Raw genomic sequence first — 12,542 nt, forward strand, 5'->3', positions numbered from 1 at the left:
TTGCAAATTCCCACGGCTCCCCTACATCTATTCCGGACGTGCATAGTACCACCTCACAAGTCTAACCACGGATCCACCTTTGGAGAGGCTACATAAGGAGGAGGAGAGCACCCCATTCCACACACCACCATCATGTAGGTCTTGTGCTCCATTGCAAAGGCGAGGCGCTGCCTAGGCTAGTGCTTAGAGTAGCAGGAGCATGAGGAGTAGTTCGGAGGGGTGCCGGCCTGCCGGCGTTCTTCTCCAACTTGTACCTCTATGGATGCTGGCTTCCTCTTGTATGAGTAAGTTTGTATTTATGATTCTTGTATTGTATAGTACTTTTGTATGGGTTAGATCAGTTCTCTTACTCGCGGGTTTGTTGCTCCATATTTATACGGAGTGTTGTAGTTTGCTATGGTATATCAGACGTAGTTAGACTACAGTAGTAATCAGTAGTGTAGACATGGTGTCTAGGCTAAGGGTTACCTTCGTTTGCCTTATATTCCACGGTCTGTGAGGTAGGCCGCAGGTGGTGACAGCCTTGTTGGTCCATAGTAGCCCTCCATGTTCGGATATAGCGTAGAGCCGTTGGCTGGAGTCTCCTGACCATTTTAGGGGTAAGCCGGTGCTCGAAGCGAGTCTTACCCGAGAGATCGACCTTTAACTCATCTTTAGTGCTACCGCAGGAATCCTCTCCAGCCTTGCCACTTAATCTTGGTGTGTCCTTGGACCAACTGAGTTAGGAGTTAGTGCACACACGTTCCCTGTGGATACGATACCCTTGAATACTCACGGGTGAAAGCTACGACGGTATCCGTGCGCTTGCGGATCTAATTCGCATCGTTAAAATACCTAACAAGCTTTCTGGCGCCGTTACCGGGGAATGGTTGCTGTTCTAACTTCGAACCTAGTTGGTCCTCGTATATTTTTCAAAAACAAAAAAAATCTATTTTCTCTTTCGTTAGCTCTACCTTCACCCCAGCTACCCATTCTATCCGCGTATCTTTTTGCTTTTCTTATCTCTACCTCTACCCCCACTACCCTTGGAAGGTTATCCTCGTACACACCTTCCATCCCTTTGGGGTGAGTATTTAGAGCTATCCTCTCTGGACTTAGTTCTTCATCCGGCTGCAAGATTCACCCTCACGCCTTACTGATCGAATCGAGTGAAATAAATTCACATTCATATCCTCGATTATCGATCGATGCCAATCAAATCAAGTGAATCAAAGTTTATTTCTTAATTCTTGATTTTGATTGATGTCCAATAGAAGTTATGTTCACCATTCCTATCAAATGAACTTTTATTGGAAGCTTAGGATGGATTGCTTTGCTACCACGTTCATCTTTGATGAAATTTGAGGCTTTCCACCTAAGTAGGGGATGAGTTGAAAGAAATTCATTTCCCTCATGACCCAAACTCAGAATTGTTCATTTGGCCCACAGAGTTACACATCCTCTTTCACTATGGGCCATGAACATTCCTGAGTTTCTCTATCCGGAGATCAAGCCACTCACTCCATGAGCATCTCCGTGGTCTTTTGTGCCAAGTTGCTGCGAGTCTTATGATCATCTGAGGGTTAACACCCTTTTGGATGGTTGTATTTGGTTTTTCTTATCATAATATCTATGCAGGGCTCAATGTTGTATTTGTGCACTAACCTTGCAGTTTGAACAACGATAAATCCATAAATGGTGGTGAATTTGGGAACCTCATCAACACTAACAGCTGCAGGATAAATCCCCATGGTCGAGCTTGGGACCATAAACCAAGCACTGCCGGAAGGTAGCCCGGATTATCTTTACAAAAAAAATAAAAAATAAAATAAAATCTGGTGCTTCAAGCACTTCTCACTTTTTATTTGAATAAAGTTTAGACTCCCCGGTGTTCAAAATCGGTAGAGTCCTTTTTATTTCCACCTTTGTTTTTCTTTTGAATAAAAACAGGTACAAGAATAAGTGTGGGGGAGATCTCTCAAAATCATCAAATGCAAACTCGTTCGAGATCTCTCTCCCAACATGTTGCACAACATCGACAGTCCAGCACGCTGAGGATCAAGGCAGTTCCCTCTTCTTCCTCAACAAACGATGGTTTGTGCAACACTACCCTCAAACTCCCTATTTCTTGAGTTTAAACAAATTGCATGCTGATCACTAAAATTAAACTCAATGAACCTATGCCAATTCGCCTTGTGCACTCCATGCGCTTCCATGAATAAACTTGCATACTCTTTATTCCTTGCATTCTTTCAAGTTCTTGTGAACATATATCCTCATAGGGACCCCATGCTATCTAAGTAATTGACTAATGTGATATGATTGGATGAATGGAACCATGCTCTTCGTTGCAAAGTACTTGGGATTTCTTTTCAAAAAAAATCATCAACAGCTTGTCTCCTCAAATTAATGAAATCATACCAAAGCCAAAGTTAGATGTTCATGCTCAAACCTTCATATGCAGTTTGACTTTGCTTTGAGTTTTGTCAAATTCTTTGACCCTTATTAGAGACTTGTCATATTCTCATGATTAAGATCACGTAGACGTCCACTCACAGATAGCAAGCATTTCCCTCCACTCACAAAATAAAATTCCAAGTACTATCATGACTCTCTCTCCAAGGTTACCATCAAGGATATGAGCTATACAAAAAGAAATAAAAGATGCATACCCAATGAAGGTATGCCACATGCCCAAAAGGCGTGAAAAAAAAGAGTGCCAAGAAAAGAGAAAAGATGCATACCCAAAGAAGGTATGCCACATGTCCACAAGACATGTCGAAAAAAAAGAAGAGAAGAAAAAAAATAATAGCCCATGTCCAAGAAAAAAAATACAAAGAAGAGAGATGGATCATACGAAGGAGTTCATCCACTATCCACCAAAAATATTCCACACACTTGCACCTCTTGATCAGATTGTATGACTCATTTCTGCTTGGATCTTGTTTTTGACTTAACAATATAAGCAAAGCAAACATGCCTCTTTGCTCCCACCCTAAGCTCCTCATAAGCCTGATCAGATGGTAGGAGAAAAGAAGGCAGCAACATTGTCTTGGTGAGGATCTGAAACAAAATGAGTGATTCAAGAGAACAATTTGAGGAGCAAGACTATTCTTTTGTTTCAAAATATAAAACCCAAGTTTCTAAGCAAGAAGAGCTAGGAACCTGAAGTCTGCATCGTTCCATTCTTCAATTATCTAAGAAAGCATGGTAGCCACTTCAAAGTTCACAGGACTAGAGGAAGCTTGGAATAACTTGTATGCAGGTTACATCCAAGGAGTGGCATCCAACTTAGTCTTTTCTCCTTTACTCGAGGACGAGAAAAGGCTAAGTGTGGGGGTGTTGTTGACGGCTGTTAAGTCCTAAAATCAGCCGTCAACTCCTGCAACGTTTCATGTTTAATAATCACCAAACTTAGTTATAAGGCTTATGACTAATCGAATTCCACGAGTTTTGGTGAATTATCATTTGCAGGCACCCATATCTGTAAAACGAGGAAAACACAAGTGAACACAGAAGAAATGCACAGAATATCTTGCACCTGTATTTCACTTAGAAGAAGGGCCCCCCAAACCAGACGAAATGGGCGTGCCAAGCAAGATGCACCCAAGGATCAATACCAGGGCCCACCTATCAGTTGTCCAGAGGAAGGCAGGCCCAAGGGAGCGCCATTTGGGCTCGACCGACCCCCTGGGTCGCCCGACCCACTAGTGGGCCAAAATAGGCCCATCTTTCTGCTGCAAATTCGCACGGCCCCCCTACATCTATTCCGGATGTGCATAGTACCACCTCACAAGTCTAACCGCGGATCCACCTTTGGAGAGGCTACATAAGGAGGAGGAGAGCACCCCATTCAACACACCACCATCATGTAGATCTTGTGCTCCATTGCAAAGGCGAGGCGCTTTCTAGGCTAGTGCTTAGAGTAGTAGGAGCGTGAGGAGTAGTTCGGAGGGGCGCCGGCCTGCCGGCGCTCTTTTTCAACTTGTACCTCTACGAATGCTGGCTTCCTCTTGTATGAGTAAGTTAGTATTTATGATTCTTATATTGCATATTACTTTTGTATGGGTGAGATCAGTTTTCTTACTCGCGGGTTCGTCGCTCCGTATTTATACGGAGTGCTATAGTTTGCTACGGAATATCAGACGTAGTTAGACTACAGTAGTAATCAGTAGTGTAGACATGGTGTCTAGGCTATGAGTTACCTTCGTTTGGCTTATATCCCACGGTCTGTGAGGTAGGCCGCAGGTGGTGACAACCCTGTTGGTTCTTAGTAGCCCACCACGTTCGGATATAGCGTAGAGCCGTTGGCCTGAGTCTCCTGACCACTTCAGGGGTAAGCCGGTGCCCAAAGCGAGTCTTACCCGAGAGATCGACCTTTAACTCATCTTTAGTGCTACCGCAGGAATCCTCTCCAGCCTTGCCACTTAATCTTAGTGTGTCCTTGGACCGACTGAGTTAGGAGTTAGTGCACACACGTTTCATGTGGATACGATTCCCTTGAATACTCACGGGTGAAAGCTACGACAGTATCCGTACGCTTGCGGATCTAATTCGCATCGTTAAAATACCCAACAGTACCTCAAACATTTAGTATAAAAAGACTGAATATCCTGTCTGCGAGGAATTCCTCCATTACAGGAATAGTAGATGAACAGCTTTTTGGACTCACAGAATTACAGGAACAGGACATGTGAGCTAATAATTTACAAGGTGAAATACCGAACTGGATATGGCTTCATAAAAAGCTGGAACTACTTATTCTCAGTTCAAACCAGTTCCATGGACAAATTGGGCCAGAAATGAGATGCGACAGCATGCGTCACTTAAAGCTTTCCAGCAACAATCTTAGTGGCGCGATTCCAGAAATTGGGCATTTAAGCTCTTTAGTATCAATCACATTGAATGTGAATAGGTTCTCTGGGAAGATACCATTAAGCATGGGTATGATGCGCAATTTAATGTTCATTAACCTTTCAAGAAATCATCTCTCAGGAGAAATACCAGACAATATTGGAAAATATTCAGTCCTCCAAGTGCTAGATCTGTCATTGAATTCATTGTCAGGTGACCTACTAGATAACCTGAGCTACCAGAATAACCTAAAGACACTGAGGCCGCGTTTAGTTCCCAAATTTTTTTCTACAGTACCCGTCACATCGAATCTTCCGACACATGCATGAAACATTGAATATAGTTGAAAAAATAACTAATTATACAGTCTGACTGATTTTCACGAGATGAATCTAACGACGTTAATTAATCCATGATTGGACATTAATTGGCAAATAACAACGAAAGTGCTACAGTGTCAAAACCCAAACTTTTTCGCGAACTAAATAGGGCCTGATTGTTTCACACAATCACTTGACGGGCTTTCCTATCAGTTTATCAAAGTGCAACAGTTTAGAGACTATTATGACATCAAACAATGCCTTCATAGGCAACTTCCTCATTCTTTCTCCTAAAAAATGAAGGAGGGGCTCAAGGGGGGCTCCATTGTTTGTGGTGGTCTAGGGGGGCTACCCACCGCTAGATCCACCCCTGCAGGAAAGTTCCATCAGTTATCGGTTTCCTGCCTGAACTCAAAAAACTGGATTTGTCGTTCAATAGGCTTATGGGGGCTATACCAGCATCCTTAGTGCGATGGACTTTCAAAGATAGCTTCAATGGTAATTTTTTGTGTGCTAACACTCTACTTTATCTACTCCACTGCTCTAAAAACAGAGGTGGTAAGAAATGAAATATTATCATCGGGGTGTCCTCTGGGGTTTCATTTCGTTGTAGTACTGTAGTGATGGCGGAGACCATTATCTGGGGTGGGGGTGCCGGGGGGGGGGGATAAAAGGGTAATCAATCAAATGCTAAACTGGCTGAAATCATCAAATATATATTTCATTTTTTTTCTTTACACCACTAAATACTGTGACTCAAAGAGCTGTCAAATTTATATTGTTTGAAAAATGACTGAAATTGCATAAAGAAATTAGCCAACATTACGGGAGACAGATTCGACTGGCCCAAGCTGGCCCATGTAGTTTTTCGCACTGGGCCGTTAGCCCGTGACCGGACATGACGTGTTCCCTCTCGTGGGAAGGAGGGAGACGCGTCTTTTTCTTTTTTATATTTAAAAAAATTCAAAAATATATGTCCGTTTTGAAAAATTTCGAAAATGACCCCCGGTCGCCCGGTCCAGGGGCGACAGGGTCCTGTCGCCCAAGCAACGGGCGACAGGACCTCAATGTAATTTTGTTTTTGAATTTGCAAAGAGGTTCCCCCCACGGGCGACAGGGGTCTCCCACCCTATATAAGCCCTGGCCTCCATTCCCTTCTCATTTGAGCCTAAAAATTACACCAAAAATTCAGAGAAAAAAGAGGGGTGATGAGAAGAAAAACGGCGAAGCTCTGTCGAATTCCGCACTTGTGATCTACCGGTAACTTCCATATGAATCTGTTGATATTGTATAACAATTTAATTTAATTAGCGGATTAGCTGAATTAGATTTGGTGCTTTAGAACACTCGTTTAGTATTACAATTTCAGTACTATTACAGACTTGTTTTTAAATTAATTATGAATTAGAATAGAATTATGACAGTACCTTATTGATATTGCAGCATAAGGCAATGGCTGCCTCCAATTGTGGAGGATTTTCATGGACCGAAGAAAAATCTAGTATAATACTTGATATCATGACCCATCTTATTATCAGTAAGAAGTTGGATCCGTTAACTTGGATGACGACATGGATGACTTCATGCCCCCAAACCATGGCCTCCAACACATGATGTTCCTTCTCTTGTACATGAACATAGATCCAGAAAAGAGAGAAAGAGAAAGGGAAGAGGTTCGTCAAGTCATGCTGCAGCACCTCAAGCACCAATTTATGTTTACTTGGATGACGACATGGATGACTTTATGCCCCCTAAAACATGGCCTCCAACACATGATGTTACTCCCCCTGTACATGAACGTAGATCCAGAAAAGAGAGAAAGGAAAAGGCAAGAGGTTCGTCGAGCCATACTACACCACCTGCAGCACCACCATCTGTCAACTGGGATGACGACCTAAATGATTTCATGACATGATCTATAACATATGATGTTCATCGGTTCAAGATGTATTCGCATTTAGTATTGTTAATGTTGTATTATGCTTGTATGTATGTCTCGTACCTAACTTGCATTCACTGGACATGTACATAATGTCGAGTTTGAATCGTAGTTAGTCCTAATGGAGCAGCGAATCATAAACATACCATCTATCGTATGTAATGGAAAATACGAGAATGATCAGAGGCGAACATTGAAGTGTACAAATAAACGGTCCACAGCTATCTCATTACAAATAAACATCAGAGATACAAAGATCGGAAATATCTAACCACCCCTAGGGCGTCGGACCCTCTTAGCCCTCTGCTGGGCACAGACATTGCCCTCGGAGTAGGTGTGACAATCCGGAGACCTCACCTGTCGCTCAAGATGCAAAAGGGGCTGCGGTGTCTACTGCTGAGAGATCCCAAGTGGTGCTCCTCCTAGCTGTGAATACCCCAAGACATCGGGGTCATCGTGCGCGCCAGGTGAGTCTGGAGTCAAGCTGTTGAGTTCTTCTAAGGTGTCGCCCACGATATCTGGAACGAACGTACTCGAAACAAACCCTGCGTAACATATAAACGTAAACCAACATATGTTGCGTGATAAATTAGCGAGTGTATTCAGAGAGTGTTTTGTACCAGGTCGAAAGGAGGAAGAAGGTCTGGCGCCCGCATCGGGGTACAATCCTACGCATAAAATGCGGATGTTAGCGTACGCTCGTGTCTTTCGTCATGACAAGTAGAAACCGAAATACGAAACATAAACTAACCTGGGTAGGCCGGTATCTGTGGCCCCGGTAGAATTCATGGATACGGTCCGCCAACTGGTGGTGCCCCTCTAAATATTCCAGTATGGCCGAATGCAGTAGCTGGATCGTATACTGTTTGTGATATTAGTAAATATGTAGCAACACTTGATCTAATTTTAAAGAGATATCTACATTACCTACATTTGTGTAGTACTGCGACATCGGCCCGTGCACGGTCGCCGGACACGGGAACGACGACGAGGCCTGGGACGACCCGTGGCTGTCTTCGTACTGCACACGGCTTCCCAAGTTGTACAGTACTGAACGCAACTGGTCACGCTACCTCGACCATGCCTCTGTCTACTCAAACTGGGTCATTGGGGATCCGGCACGTACCCTCGTCAGGTAAGTCGAGCAGTCCGTCTCCATCATGTTGCAAAGGCGAAACTGCATCCATTCAGTAAAGGAACAGTTAGAAACACATGAATTATCTTATGAATATTAATATATATATATGCAAATATGATCAAGAGACTCACCGTGCCAGCTAGTGCCTCCACGTGGTGCCGGGCATAGCCATCCTGAGGCCTCGCCTGGTGTGGCTGTGGGTGAGTGTCAACATAAACTAGACGAGCCTGAGTCCGGAATAAGTACCAGGTGAGGTAAGCCCTAAAGGAGCTGTCTGTGTGTGGTCCTGTTGGATGGACCAAGTGCTCGTCTGCATGTTCCCATTGGTCCACCCACGGCTGCATCTTGGTGAGCCAATCATCAGAGCATGGCAAGCCACTCCTTGACAACCTACAAAAGTGGACCACGAAGAATCGTTAGATTCGACACGAATGTATGAGCCAAGTTCATTCATAATTACCTGTGGTCCTGGCGACTGACACGCTCCAACGCGGTGGGCACCGGAAACTCCTGGCGCTGCCCAAACTGTCTCCTGGCTCTCCAGGGGCAATATGCCTCAACCGCGATGTCGTAAACCAGGACGACTGTAGTAAGCCACAGGCTCGCATTCGCGGAGCAGTGCGAAGACGGGCCTGCTGGTGCATGGGTAACCACAGCCTCTGGGCTATAAGGCTCCCAGACAATGTCCTCGGGCGTCAGCATGTCGAGCTCCGAAACAAACTCAGGATATGAGCGTCTAACCTGCGCATGCGCCCAGGACCTCTGCAGTCCGAATAAGTAAAATTAAAAGTGCGCTAATGCATCATGTAACAATAAATAACAAAATTAGATTTGTTGCGAACGTACCTGACACCAGATCCAGAGAGTTCCCATAGTGGGCCTGTCAACCTCCTCGTCGCCGTACATGGCCTCGTGGTAAGGCTCGTGGCTGACGATGGGCCGACCAACGGCTAGCCTCTCGTACGACCAAAGTTGTAGCAGTAGTGGGCACCCCGCTAGGATAGCGTTCCCATGTGTCTTCATGCAGCCGTCGCAGAGTCCATGGTAAGTGGCTGCAAGTACCGCCTCACCCCAGCTGTAGGGCGGTACGTCCTCGTCCCCATCCGCAATCTCCCGTGCATACGGAAGGAGAATTCTATCGACCGAGTTGCCATGAGTGTTGTTGAACATGATGTAACCAAACAACCAAAGTAGGTAAGCCTCCAGCGATCTGGTCACACTGTACTCGTCGGTATCCGCAGCCAACAGGGTAGGCTACATAAACAATTAAGATTAATGGTTTGAACTGACAATGCAACATGTGAATTGTAACAATTAAACTTAAATATGCAATGAATACGTACTGTAAACTGTAGGAACCAGGTCTTCAAAGGACCTGCTGCTCACGGGTGCGGGTTAATCGGACCTGCTTCTTCCACGCGGTCAACCAGGGCAAAACGGGCCTCCAGGTCATCCTTCCACGAGGCCGCCACCACACGCGGACCTACAACCTCCCCGACGATAGGGAGGCCGAGGAGATAGGCCACGTCCTGCAGTGTAGGATTCATCTCCCCACACGTGAGGTGGAACATGTGTGTCTCCGGCCTCCATCTGTCAACGAGTGCCGTCAGGGGGGATCGGTCGAGCTGAACAGGCCCACTCTCGACAAGACAGCCCAGAGTCAGTAGACCGGACTCACGTAACCTGCAATAAACAAAATTGTCGAAACAAAGGAATACCGACGAATACATAAGTGATAAACAATAATATTTCATTACATACCTGTCAACCCAATCGTGGTGTATAGAGATCACCTCCCCAGGTGGACGAGGACATAGCACCTCTAGGGCTCGGTTCTCAACTGCTGCAAAGAAAGACCTGTGGCTTGAGTCGATAACTGGGTCTAGCAAGGAGTCCATCTCCATACCTACATTCAAAAACATATGAGAACACATAGGTACATATATATTTCATAAAAACTGGACGCACGATATTTATACATTACAGATAGGTTCGATACAAACTGGACGCACGATTACTACATATTATAGATAGGTTCGATACAAACTGGACGCACGATATTTATACATTACAGATATGTTCCATACAAACTGGGCGCACGATTACTACATATTACAGATATGTTTGATACAAACTCCACGCACGATTAGTATATAGGTACAAACTGCACACTGGTGGATCATGACACTGAGTGCCTTCCACGAGCAATTCTCGCCGATGGTCGTCTAAACGTAGGAGGTGCTCCATCTCTGGGATTTCCGGAAGGACTGACGTCAGCAGCATCGGGAAGTGCATTCTGAGGACACTTCTTGTAGTTGTGACCCAATGCTCCACATTGGTTGCAACGCTTTTGTGCCTTGCTTGCTTCGGACTCGTCCATACCATTCCGAATACGACGTGTCTGACGGCGGCCTTTGCCTTTCTTAGTGGCTAGATCAGGAATAAATATCTTATCCTCATTATCCTGAATGAAAGGTCCCACTATTCCAATCCCGTATACCTCATGTCCCCAGGTGGATACAGCTGCTTCCTTGCTGAAGTAATGTGAAACAAATACTCCTGACTGCAACCCAGACTCTGCACATACCGCAATGAGATGCGAGCATGGCAAATGCAATAACTTAGGCTTCATACAGGAGCAGAAGGCTTTGCCATCTACTGTAATCAAACTCTCCTGTACCACCCTATCTCTACGGATACCACGATCAGTTCTATCCTTGCATAGAACCTCAAATCTATGCTCCATTATACCTGTAGATATGATGCAGCAAAGTTTGGCCTTTTCAATCTTCTGTTGCATATATTGTGTCACTCTTGTGCAAAACTGAATTTAGGGGTTGCTGATGTTTATGCTTGCAGCCATGTAACGCTCTCTGAAATACTTTATGCACCCATAAATGATGAACTCAACAATTCTCGCAAGAGGAAAGGCACGACAAGAACGCATAACCATATTGAAACACTCTGCATGGTTCATTGTCTGAATACCATACCGTATTCCGTTGGTATCATAAAGGAATGATCATTTCTCCTTAGGTGCACCTCGAATCCAGTGTGAAAATGGCTTCTCAATTGAATCCCTAGCCTCTGCAGCCTGACTCGGGCTTGTTCCTGATGCCCTACCCTCACTAGCTCTGCAGTCAACTGATCAAGCATCTGCCATAATGCATTGAATTTTCTCTGTTGATTTTGGGTGCACAACCTCTTAAACATGTTCTTAAGATCCTTGTTCTTGAAGTGGTTATAGAAGTTTGCACCCATATGCCTAATGCACCACCTGTTTTGGACATCGAGCCACAATGGAGGCATTGTCGCAGTTCCACATTGCAATTTCAGTATTGATTGTAGCAGACCTGCATGCCTATCACTAATAAGGCACACATCTGGATGTGCAGCAACAACGTGAACCGTCACTCGTTCAAGGAACCAATACCAACTGTCTAAGTTCTCATTCTCAACAAATGCAAATGCGAGCGAAACTATTTGGTTGTTGCAATCTACCCCAATTGTGGTGAGTATCTGACCTTTATACCTTCCAGTCAGAAATGTGCCATCAATGCAGATCATCGGAAGACAACACTGAAATGCCCTAACACAGGCACCTAAGCAAAAGAAGGCTCGTTGCAGAATGCTTTGCCCCCTAGTCACAGCTGGTATGAGGTATGTGTCATAAAAGATTCTAGGATTTATTGCAGCAACCTGAGATAACATACGAGGTAGGTTATCATATGATGCCTCGTATGTGCCGAACCGCATCTCGAACACCCTTTGTTTAGCCCGACATGCCTTCAAATAACTAATGGTGTACTGGTAAGTCTGCTCAATGTGTCGAACAATCATTTTTGGCTCATAATTTAGGTTGTCCATAATCAACCCATATATTTGCTTTGCAACAAAGTCACATGATATATATTGCGATGCGAGGGAAGAACTTCTGACAACAAACAAGTGTGCTTTGTCACAATGGAATATTTCGTAACACCCTAATTTAAATTTCAGCATTTAATAATAAATTTAGTTGGTTTAATAAAATTTCTTAGGTTTTATTTGTTTGGCATTGCTTTTAACTTTAATTTATTTCACAAGGAAATAAAATTTATCTTAGTTCAACATGTTTGTGCATTTCATGCTGGTGCATATTTTTTTATTTGGTTGAGTGCATAGGGTTTGAATTCAAATTTGAGTTTGAATTCAAATAGTTGAGTTTGAAAAGGAATAGAAATAGGAAAAGAAAAGAGAAAGGAAAATAGATAACCCAAACCGGACCCAAAACCCAGCCAAACCCAACCTAACCCAGCACCTCAGCCCAGCC

Source organism: Panicum virgatum, chromosome 1N (assembly GCF_016808335.1).
Source record: "Panicum virgatum strain AP13 chromosome 1N, P.virgatum_v5, whole genome shotgun sequence".
In the NCBI taxonomy this organism is placed as follows: domain Eukaryota; kingdom Viridiplantae; phylum Streptophyta; class Magnoliopsida; order Poales; family Poaceae; genus Panicum; species Panicum virgatum.